This window comes from Pogoniulus pusillus, chromosome Z (genome assembly GCF_015220805.1).
Source record: "Pogoniulus pusillus isolate bPogPus1 chromosome Z, bPogPus1.pri, whole genome shotgun sequence".
NCBI classification, from domain to species: domain Eukaryota; kingdom Metazoa; phylum Chordata; class Aves; order Piciformes; family Lybiidae; genus Pogoniulus; species Pogoniulus pusillus.
The window spans coordinates 7,167,931-7,180,528 of NC_087309.1; positions in this window are offsets into that span (position 1 = coordinate 7,167,931).

Here is a 12,598-nt window from a genome sequence, read left to right on the forward strand (position 1 = left end):
GATCTTCCCAGGGTGCTGGGAAAGAGGCAGATGATCTCTGACCTGATCCTGGTTCCTCTTGGCACAGAGGTTTGCAGAGGTGCAGGCAGGATCTCTTGCAGATGTACAGAGAGCACCAACTCTGTGGCACTTCTCACCATGTTGTGAGGCACTTAAATGCCTTCTCCTGGGAAACTTGAGGCACTTAAGTTTCCAGGTAGTTCAAGCCCAAAACATCAAGGCTAAGACGGTCTGAATCACAAGGCAGGGCAGAACACGTTGTCCAAGAGCAGTGAGGCAGAGGCAGCCAGACAGAAGCAGCTCAACTGCTTGCAGCTTAGTTCCATTTACATAACTTGCCCGAGTGCAAAGGCTCCTTTGGCCACAGAGATTCACCAATCAAAATGGCATTTGCAAAACTGACCATGTTAGGTGCAACCAGGGCTTGCTCACCCTTATTTGGGCAAGACGCCAACAAGTACCTAAACACCTGTGGATAGCTGTTCAGCACTTTCGGAAGGGACAAAATGGCCCAAACCTTTGTTTCCCCCTCTGCCCTTGCTTCCCCCCATCAGCAGAAGGGTGAGGCAAGCCAGGACGTCTAATAGGCCTCTTAGCCTTCCATAATAGAGTGGAAGAAAATGTTTACATTTGACAAAAAGATTTTTTATATTCATTTATTCCAGAGGGCAAAAAAAATCCAGGTTACAGCAGAACTTTGAAAAGTGACAGGACATGAGAAGCATTAGGCAGTGAAGCCAACTTTTGTGACTGTCTGCTTTAGCTTCAGTGAAGCAAAATGTTACTTGCTCACTGAAATGGAGAAACTGATGTGGAGAACTTGCATTATGTTGCATTAAAAATGTATTTCTTGACCTGTATATAACATCCTGAATTAATCTTGCTTTGCAATACCCAAAATGTTTAATTTAAAAAATAAATTCCAGGCCAGATACTGCAAAGGTGTTCATGTCTGAGCAATAGACCACAATACAACCACACCAAACTAAACCAATAAAAAAGGCAAACAATTAATTTTATTTCAGCATCTGACTCATGTTTTTCATGAATTAAATCCAATCTAGCATATTTCTGTCTCTTGATTACTTTGTTAGTAAATAGCAGAGGTGGACACAAAACATAGGTTTCTCTGGGTAAAGAAACAAAACACAGCTGAGAAAATGTCTCTAGGGAAAAAAAAAAGGACAGGACCCAAGACAGGAAAACAACCTTATAGTCAAAAATTAAAGGAAGACTCTCAGAGAGTGGCCTGCTTAATGCCTACTTTGCAACAGTCTTTAGCACTTAAATCAGCATTTCCCTGGACACTCAACCTCTTGAACTAGGAGTCAGAGAGGGGAATCAGAATGAGGTCATAGCAATAAATAAGGCAGTGATGGGTGATCTGCTACAGCACTCAGATGCACACAAGTTATCATCTTGTGGTGGTTTGAGGTTAATTGGAATATTCAGTGGTTTGAGGCTAATTGGAATATTCTAATGAGAGAAATTAGATCATTGCTTTTGAAAAGAAAATAATGATGAAATATATATCTAGGCTGGATGTTAGGAGGAAGTTGTTGGCAGAGAGAGTGATTGGCATTGGAATGGGCTGCCCAGGGAGGTGGCGGAGTCACCGTCCCTGAAGGTTTTGAAGCAAATCCTGGCTGAGGCACTCAGTGCCATGGTCTGGTTGATTGGACAGAGCTGGGGGATGGGTTGGACAGGATGATCTTGTAGGTCTCTTCCAACCTGCTTGATTCTATGATTTTATGATTAGAAGCAAATGATTTGACAAGTCAGGGCACATCAGGCTGCAGACTGTCCTAAAGAATCCCCAAGATGCCTGTCAAATACTTCAGAGAAGGCCATGCAGAGTGAAGCACTGACAACCTAGCAGGCTTGGACACACCTTAAGACATGATTATCCTGCTTGCCATTCCATTAGCTGTTTGTGAATCCCTGTGCTGCATTACGCTGTTCTCTTTCCTCACTCTGTCAGGTAAAGCCCAGAATTAAGTAAGCAAGGAAATTTTGTCTTATATAATGGAGAAGGAAGTGGGTGACAGTCCCATTCTGTGCAATCTGACACAGCGTTGAGAAGCTGGTGCTCATTCTCCCACTCCCTGGGCGGATCTGTGCAAATATCCCCATAAGGCTTTATTTCTGCCACCCTATTGTGGCAGAACTGTGGCAGAGCTGTGTTTCTTCTATCCATTCTGTTGAACTTGCTCCCTTTTACCTCTAGGAAAGAAATTTTAATTGAGCTAAGTTTAAGAAAAAACTAATATATCACTGTTGTAAAGGCATTTGTTTAAAGAATAAAAGAGTTGCAGTTGAATCCATAGAAGGAGGAGAAATTAGCAGTAGCTTGTTTCTGGGTATCCCCTACCTGGAAGGCTTAACTAGCTTTTGTACAGGGAGATGGCTCCTCAACATCAGAGTTCTTTAGCATTTAGGTCTCTGGAAAAGAAAGAGTAGCTGGAAAATGAATAAGATATATTCAAGCAAAAATAGCAAGCAGAAATAGCTGAACACCCCTGCTGTTAAGATTAGGGGTGAGTTCACAAACACTTGCCAATGTGTGTGAGAGAGGTGGAATTTGTCAGCCATTCCTGTCAGCCCCAGAGAGCTTGCATGTGAGTTGGGCTGAAAGTTTGCAAGACTATTCACAGTAACCTCTCAGGGTTGTGTTGGTTTGGTTTAATTCCTTTTTCCTCAGAGACAGAGCTTTCCAGGATCCCATTCTCCATGAGATGAGCAAAGTATTATCAGCTATGAAGCTCCATATTGATCCTGGGTGATTGATGGGTGACATGAGATACTGTCTTCTTGTGCATCATGCTCAGCCTAGCCAAACTGTCCATAACATACACTGTATTGCATGCTCCTGAGATGATTTAGGTAAGGCTGAGGGAGAAACTTGGAGATTAGATTCCCCAGCCCTCACATGTTTTTTGTTGTTTCCCCAAAGCAGCAATCTTTAAGCACATTTAAAGCCCCATGGCTATCAGATGGCATTTTCAGAATCCAGAGTTAGTCCTGTGTAGCACATGAGCAAGTAGATCCCAAAGCCCATTGCACAGTCAACATGTTTATCAAATGCTGCTTTATTCAGCCTATAAATACTTGCATAACCTGAAATGTTACAGCATAGTCTCCAGTACAAGAACCTGAATAAACAGAACAGTCTCCTGTCTCTAACAAACCAACAAATGACAGCCCTGGAGGTTACAGAACATCCCTGCTAGTGCCAAACTCATGCCCAATCTTGTACTGTGTTTGATGCATTGATGAATGATTGGTCACAAGGGAAAGAAGAAGCATTGTGCTGTCCTTCAGCTGAAAACCATGAACATGATCTGTCAGAATTAGTGGTACATCTAGCAGGAGCAACATAGCAGAGCAGATATACCAAAGCTTAAACCATTGTTTCCCATTGGCCCTGGGATTTCATCTCTTTCTTGGTACAAACTCTTCCTGAGTGACTGAAATGTTTTTGTGCATGGTAACACCCTGCACTTGTGCTGTAACTGGGATCAGTGAGTCCTTTAGCTGGGGCAGTCCTTCTTGCAAATTTTCTGTTAAAATATTCCCCATTTTTAACCCCTTCACTCAAGAAAGCTTTTGATTCAGATGAAATTCAAAGGGTAACTTACTGCTTTACGTCAGCAGACAGATAGATAGACATTCTCTTTACAAACTCCTTGTCTTGATAACCGTCTTCAGACACAAAAGTTCTTGCTTGCAGACTTGTTCCTAGCAGAGAGTTTGCTATCAGGTTTCAGATACCTGGGTAGAACTTTTATTATGTTTGCCTGACTGCTAACAGTGTGGTAAAGTCCATAGTAGTAAATTAAACAGAAAACTAGACAAAATTCCCAAGCACTGAGACTTATTAGACAATTATATAGTTCTACACTACACTTGATCTTAGCCAAAAGGCCAAGAAGTGATCATTGTGGTCCCTTCCAACTCTGACTGATTCTATGATTCTGTGATTCTGTAATTGTGACACAGTTCTGGGAGAGAAAGAAGTTACCCTCTCCAGTGATCCCTGTGTAGTGGTCAGTTGCCAGTACAGAGTCAGACCCAATACATACAAGATTTGGATGTAGGTATTGTGTGCTGGAGTTCAGTAATGTCGTAGAATCATAGAAGCAGTAAGGTTTGGAAGGGACCACAAGGATCATCTAGTTCCAACATCCTTACCACGGGCAAGGACACCCTACCCTAGAGCAGGCTGCCCAAAGCCTCATCCAGCCTGGCCTTAAACACCTCCAGCCATGGGGCCTCAACCACTTCTCTGGGCAACCCATTCCAGCCTTTCACCACTCTCATGCTCAACAACTTCCTTCTCACGTCCAGCCTGAACCTACCCATCTCCAGCTTTGCTCTATTCCCCCTAGTTCTGTACCTTCCTGAGACCCTAAAAAGTCCCTCCCTAGCTTTCTTGTAGCCCCCCCCCCCAGGTACTGGAATGTCACAAGAAGGTCACCTGGGACCCTCCTGTTCCCCAGACTGAACAGCCCCAACTCTTTCACTCTGTCCTTGTAGCAGAGGTCCTCCAAACGCTGTTCATGTGAACAGAGTCTACGCAGTTGGTAGACAAAAGTCCTATGTGTGTTTAATTTATTCACATAGATGAAAAAGAGAAACATCAGAGCATATGCTCTGCTTCATGATTTATGTTGTTCACATCATGATCTCATAAGGCCTAGAAGTGACTGACCATGTGCACATCCAGAAGGGACTGCCAGGGCATTCAAGGACACTATTAGCATGCAAAATGGTCCTGGTAAATTAAAGTAACATGTGCTGAGAAGAGAAAATCAGACATCACAAACTTATCCCAAATACAAGACTTCCTTTCTCAAAGGACAATCAGCTGAACCACTGATTGTGGAGTACAGTACTCTATGGAGAAACGTGGAAGAGAAGCATCTGTAGCTTACAACAAAAGGTCATCAATAGGTGTGAATCAGCAGCGTCATGCTCTTGTGAAAACAGCAAACAATTGCCCTGTGAACAGGAAGACTGTGAGAGTCACAGAGCAATTTCACTTGACCTTGGTAAAGCTCCATCTCAAACATCTCCTCTGCATTAGGGAAATATAGGGAATTTCCTGCTTCCTCATCCTTTCTCCCCTTTTCAACAATCATGGAGCAAGTGAAGAGAACCCATAAAATGAAAAAGAACAAAAGTTCTGTAACACAAAAATATCTAGAGACAGGACCTATGCACAGAAACTGAAGGTGTCAACTCTATTCAGGCTGAAGAGGAGAGCATTAGGACAGTAATTGATAACAATTTTCAGATATGGAGAATCCAGCAGGAGGGAAAAAAATCTATTTTTTGCCTTGTCTTTAGATTGAATCAAGTGTCACAAAACTCCAGCAGGAATGATCTTGTCTATAGAGGCTAAGCTGCTGAGGGGAGGACAGTGCCCACACTAAGAGCATGAGGGGCACCCATAAAAGCCATCATAAGTATGCTGGTTTGGGGCTGGTGGTTGGATCTCTTGAAAGATAGTGGTTTACTTTTTATGATTTCTATACTTATTTGCTCTTTATGTTTGTTTGTAATACTGCTAGAACTAGCATCTGACTCTCTGGTGTCTCATGTGGAGCATTTCAATACTCAACAGTGACTTTATAACAAATTTCTTGAAACATTCAGTTAGGTGTTTCCTTGGATACCTAGTATTGTGACTGGCTGGAGAGCAACCCTAAGGAGAGGGACCTGGGGGTGCTGGTGGATAAGAAGCTCAACATGAGCCAGCAGTGTGAGCTTGCAGCCCAGAGGGCAAACCAGAGCCTGGACTGCATCAGTGTGGCCAGCAGGTTAAGGGAGGTGATTCTCCCCCTCTGCTCTGCTTTGTTGACCCCCCACCTGGAGTACTGCATCCAGTTCTGGAGCCCCTGTTACAAGAGGGACGTGGAGGTACTGGAGCATGACCAGGGAAGGGTCACAAGGATGCTCAAAGGGCTGGAGCAGCTCTGCTATGAGGGCAGACTGAAAGAGTTGGGGCTGTGCAGTCTGGAGAAGAGGAGGCTCCCAGGTGACCTTCTTGTGGAATTTCAATAACTGAAAGGGGCCTACAAGAAAGCTGGGGAGAGACTTTTTAGGGTCTCAGGGAGTGACAAAACTAGGGGGAATGGAGCAAAGCTGGAGATGGGTAGGTTCAGGCTGGACGTGAGAAGGAAGTTGTTGAGCATGAGAGTGGTGAAAGGCTGGAATGGGTTGCCCAGGGAAGTGGTTGAGGCCCCATGGCTGGAGGTGTTTAAGGCCAGGCTGGATGAGGCTGTGGGCAGCCTGCTCTAGGGTAGGGTGTTCCTGCCCATGGTAGGGATGTTGAAACTAGATGATGCTTGTGGTCCCTTTCAACCCTGACTGCTTCTATGATTCTATTCATTTTCCCTGATACTCAAATCAGAAGTTACAAAACCTCTGGGATGTAGTACCTGTACAGCTACATCTCAGCTTGACATTTTGGTTCCTTAGATGATACTGTCTGTTCTACAGAAAAGATTCTCATTCTTCAATTCTGCAGTAATCAAAACTGCTTGTTTCTGATGACAATTTAGGAGTTATTCTTTGTACAGTGTTTAAAATTTGCTTGTGTAGAGCACATCCCTATTCCACCAGGGATTTGACCAGTCATTTGAGAGGTAAAAATTGCAAGAACATCACAATACCAAAGCGTGAGAAGAGAAACAGCACCCTGAGCTTTATTGTAACCCTGTTACTTAACATAGTATGGCAGGACATCACTCAAGTACTGAGAACAATTCTTAATCCACAATTTCTATTGTATTTTCTCTGAATCACCAGATGAAGAGGTAAAGCTCCTGGTTTGGTCACAGATGAAATTTCAATTTCAGTTGGATACAGGTTTGATATTGGAATGGGCTGCCCAGAGAGGTGATGGAGTTGCTGTCCCTGAAGGTTTTCAAGAAAAGCCCGGATGAGGCACTTAGTGCCATGGTCCAGTTGATTGGCTAGGGCTGGGTGATACATTGGAGTGGATGATCTTCGAGGTCTCTTCAACCTGGTTGATTCAAAGATTCTATAAGGAAGGACTGAAATACTTGAAAAAGAGACAGACTGCTAGGTAGATAACGTTGTTATATATGTCTATATTTCATTAGAAATGGATACTCATGTACTTTCAGCTACTGACCAAGCTGTGAAGACATCCCCAGGAAGAGGTCTCTTAGAATCATAGAATCATAGAATCAACAGGTTAGAAGAGACGGCAACTCCACCACCTCCCTGGGCAGCCCATTCCAATACCAATCACTCTCTCTGACAACAACTTCCTCCTAACATCCAGCCTAGACCTCCCCCAGCACAACTTGAGACTGTGTACCCTTGTTCTGTTAATGATTGCCTGACAGAAGAGACCACCTCCCACCTGGCTACAACCACCCCTCAGGTAGTTATCATAGAATCATAGAATCATAGAATCAACCAGGTTGGAAGAGACCTCCAAGATCATCCAGTCCAACCTAGCACCCAGCCCTAACCAATCAACTGGACCATGGCACTAAGTGCCTCATCCAATCTTTTCTTGAAGACCTCCAGGGACGGTGCCTCCACCACCTCCCTGGGCAGCCCATTCCAATGGGAAATCACTCTCTCTGTGAAGAACTTCCTCCTAACATCCAGCCTAGACCTACCCCGGCACAACTTGAGACTGCATCCTCTTGTTCTATTGCTGGTTGCCTGGGAGAAGAGGTCACCCCCCACCTGGCTACAGTCTCCCTTCAGGTAGTTGTAGACAGTAATAAGATCACCCCTGAGCCTCCTCTTCTCCAGGCTAAACAGGCCCAGCTCCCTCAGCCTCTCCTCATAGGGTTTGTGTTCCAGGCCCCTCACCAGCTTTGTTGCCCTTCTCTGGACATGTTTCAGCACCTCAACATCTCTCTTGAATTGAGGAGCCCAGAACTGGACACAGCACTCAAGATGTGGCCTGACCAGTGTTGAGTACAGGGGAAGAATAACCTCCCTTGTCCTGCTGGCCACACTGTTCCTGATGCAGGCCAGGATGCCATTGGCCCTCTTGGCCACCTGGGCACACTGCTGCCTCATCTTCAGCTACTATCTATCAGCACCCTGTGCTAGTTTGAAGCAAGCTGGAATGTTTTGGTAAAAGAACTAGATAATGGGCAGTGAAATGAAAACATGGTTGTGTCTACTCCTCTCACAGGCACGCTGAGAGCTCTGGGAAGAAGAAAAAAACATTCTCCATTTTGTCTCTCACTTTGTTTCTGGGCTTTGACAAAGCTGTTTCTCATTAACCTTGCTCCCACTAACTTTCCTCCTTATCCTCTTGGCTGCACCTCTCTTCTTTCTGAGAACTGGGGTAAGGTTGAGAGGGCAAGGGGAGGTGTTGGGGTGGTTTGAGAGCCCCTCCTGGGGACTCAGGTTTCTGGGAGGAGAGTTGTGCTTCTGTATTGTTTATCCTTTGTATATTTCTGTGTATAACTGTATATACTGTAAATAGCTGCTTGTATATTTGCTGCTTGTAAATAAATAGCTTCATTTATATTCCTGGAGCCTGTCTGAGTTAGCTGGGGCAATTCAAAAAGTGGGGGGGGGGGGGGGACGGGTAAGAGCCCAAACCATCACACACCCCCAGGTCCCTTTCCTCCTGGCTTCTCTCCAGACACTCTGTCCCCAGCCTGTAGTGCTGCTTGGGGTTGTTGTCTCCAAAGTGTAGAACTCCGCACTTGGCCTTGTTAAATCTCATCCCATTGGCCCCTGCCCACCCATCCAGCCTGTCCAGGTCCCTCTGCAGGGCTCTCCTACTTTCCAACAGATCAACACCTGCTCCTAGCTTGGTGTCATCTGCAAACTTACTGATGCTGGACTCAATCCCCTCATCCAGATCATCAATAAAGATATTGAAGAGGACTGGGCCCAGCACTGATTCTTGGGGAACACCACTAGTGACTGGCTGCCAACTGGATGTGGCACCAATCACCACCACTCTCTGAGCTCTGCCATCCAGCCAGTTCCTTACCCAGCACACAGTGAATCTGTCCAAGCCATGAGCTGCCAGCTTGGCCAGGAGCTTCTCGTGGCAGACAGTGTCAAAGGCTTTGCTGCAGTCCAGGTAGACTACATCCACAGCCTGCCCCACATTCACCAGGCAGGGAACCTGATCATAAAAGGAGATCAGGTTGGTGAGGCAGGACCTGCCCTTCCTAAACCCATGCTGGCTGGGCCTGATCCCTTGGCCATCCTGTAGGTGCTTTGTGATGGCACCCAAGATGACCTGTTCCATCACCTTGCCTGGCACTGAGGTGAGGCTCACAGGCTGTAATTTCCTGGTTCCTCCCTCTGGCCCTTCTTGTGAATGAGTATCACATTGGCAGCTTCCAGTCTTTGGGGACCTCTCCAGTGAGCCAGGACTGCTGATAAATGATGGAGAGTGGCTTGGCCAGCTCAGCTGCCAGCTCTCTCAGCACCCTAGAATGGATCCCATATTGATTGCTATATGGAATTTGTCAAGCACTGGACCTGTAAGTTGTGTCCTGGATTCTTTCTGTCCCTTTATGAAACAACAAAATGCAGCAAATGTCTGGGAAAACAGGTCGACTCCAAATGAACTTTACTATCTATGCAGCACTTGTCCCTATTTTTTTGCTATTATAACTGACTGCTCACAGCTTGTAAAATGAAACTGGTGATTTATACATAGGAAGTCACTGAGAACCTCATCCTTCTGCTTATCACTTATCACTAGTTCTCCTGTTTCCTTTCTGAGGGGGTCCACATCTTCCTGAGTCTTCCCCTTTTGCCATTAATGTACCTGTACAAACTTTTGCTGTTCCACTTGATCTCCGTGGTTGGATTTAATTGTAACTGAGCTGTAGGTCTTTGAACCAGGTCTGTTGGTGCTCAGGCAGCTTCCTAATGTGTCCCTCATTCTAGCTCTCCTTTCTTCCACTTCTTATGCAGTTCTTTTTCTCTGATAACTTCTCATATCAGAAGTCTTACACATTCTTCAATATGTTAATGCAAAAGGAGAAGGTATCAATCTATGCCCCAGCCCATGCCTTTTTCAAAAGCAGTAGAGGAGCTTGGCTTAATGTGACAAATGCAACCTCAAGAAAGTTCCACTGAGTGTCAAACAGAACAAATGAAGTTTTTGCAAAGGCCTAATAGGAACAGGATGGAGATTGCCAAGGTCACATTAGATGAGTCATTTCACAATCCTTGTCATGGTAGCTGCTTCAAGTATATCTTTAATGTAATAGGAGAACAACAGACACCCGAGACAGATAAACAGAGCTCACCACATCCTGATTGGTAACCAAGCTCTAAAGTTAATCTCTACTCATTGATTTTTGCTGCGGTTCCTTTATAAAGATCTTGGAGGAAAAGAAAGTTCTACAACTGACCTGATATTTTGCAAGTCAAATCCCCAAATTACAAGAAGTTGAGCAACATTTGGCAAAGACTTTGGCATTTTATTTCCTCCTTTCCTGCATTTATCTTTGGCAAGAACAGATCTTCTCCATGTCTGCACAAGCTACAGTTTGCTGAGAGTGTCCACTTCTTTTATTTCTTCCAGAACTTTGTAGGTTGCATTTTGTTTAGTTCTCTCTTCTAGCCAATGTTCTTCAATTTATGCAAAGATTTAGATTCTTTTGAAATTATTTTTTCCTTCTTTAATTGTCTCCTAAGACAGAATTTTAGACTTTTAGAAGTAAAAGCCTGTGTTAGTAAGAAGATAAATGTGGAGAAAATACTCTTAAATAAAACTGGATTCCATATTTTCTTGTAAATAATCTGTGTGTTTCTGAGAGTGAAACAGGTGATTTCCATACCCATCATCTCTCTTACATCTCTATTATGAGAGACTGAGTGAGATGGGGCTCTTTAGCTTGGAGAAGTGGAGATTGAGAGGAGACCTCCTTAGTGTTTATAAATATGCAAAGGGTGAGTGCCAGAGGACTGGAGCCAGGCTCTGCTGGGTGATGCCCAGTGATGGGACAAGGGGCAATAGGTGGAAGCAGAGGCGTAGGAAGTTCCATGGAAACCTGAGGAGGAATTTATTCCCTGTGAGAGTGACAGAACTCTGGAACAGGCTGCCTAGGGGAGTTGTGGATTATCCCTCTCTGGAGATATTAAAAACCTGCCTGGACACATTCCTGTGTGATTTGGTATAGATGACCCTGTTCTGCAGTAAGGTTGGACTGGATGAGCTTTCAGGGTAACTTCCAGCCCCTGATATCCTGTGATTCTGTAATTTGAGAATTGTATCATTAAACATGAATTCAAAATCCTCAGGAACTCTATCAAAACAACACAGATAGAGGCTGGAGCAGCTATACTATAATTATTCTGATCCTGGCCAGGACAATCTGAAATGATTTGGAGTGAATTCATGGAATGGGGTCTCCTTTTCACTTGTTTGGACAATATGAGTAATGGCCAAAACTGAGAACACAGCTTGTGAAAAAAAGTGCACATTCACTGTTCCAAAGTAGCTGATGAATCTCATCCACTTCTAGCCGGAAAGAAGAAATATATGATGGGTCAGAACTCAAAAGCAAGTTGAAAGGCATGGTAAACAGGTTGTGGGAATGAAGCAGATTTCTTTGTTTTGAGATCAATGTTAAAGAGAATGCCACAATTCCACGAGAATCATTTGTGCCTGCAGATAGGCACATGAGGAGAGGCTGAGGGATCTGGGGGTGTTTAGCCTGGAGAAGAGAAGGCTCAGGGCAGACCTCATTGCTCTCCACAACTGCCTGAAGGGAGACTGTAGCCAAGTGGAGTTGGTCTCCTCTGCCAGGCAAGTAGCAACAAACAATGGAACACAGTCTCAGGTTGTGCTGGAGGAGGTCTAGGCTGAATGTTAGGAGGAAGTTGTTGCCAGAGAGAGTGATCGGAATGGGCTGCCCAGGGAGGTGGTGGAGTCACTGTCCCTGGAGGTGCTGAAGACAAGACTGGATGAGGCACTTAGTTGATTGGACAGGGCTGGAAGCTAGGTTGGACTAGATGATCTTGGAGGTCTCTTCCAACCTGGCTGTTTCTATCATTCTATGATTCCACGTTCATACAGACACTTCTTAGAACATTCACGTCTTAGAATCATAGAATCAATCAGGTTGGAAGAGACCTGCAAGATCAGCCAGTCCAACCTAGCACCCAGCCTTATCCAGTCAACTAGACCATGGCACTAAGTGCCTCAGCCAGGCTTTGCTTGAAGACTTCCAGGGACGGTGACTCCACCACCTCCCTGGGCAGCCCATTCCAATGCCAATCACTCTCTCTGGCAACAACTTCCTCCTAACATCCAGCCTAGACTTCCCCCAGCGCAACTCAAGACTGTGTCTCTCTGTTCTATTTCTTGTTGCCTGGCAGAAGAGGCCATCCCCCACCCGGCTACAGCCTCCCTTCAGGTAGTTGTAGACAGCAATGAGGTCTGCCCAGAGCCTCCTCTTCTCCAGGCTAAACACCCCCAGCTCCCTCAGCCTCTCTGCTCACAGGGTTTGTGCTCCAGGCCCCTCGCCAGCTTTGTTGTCCTTCTCTGGACACTTTCCAGCACCTCAACATCTCTCTTGAATTGAGGGGCCCAGAACTGGACACAGCACTCAAG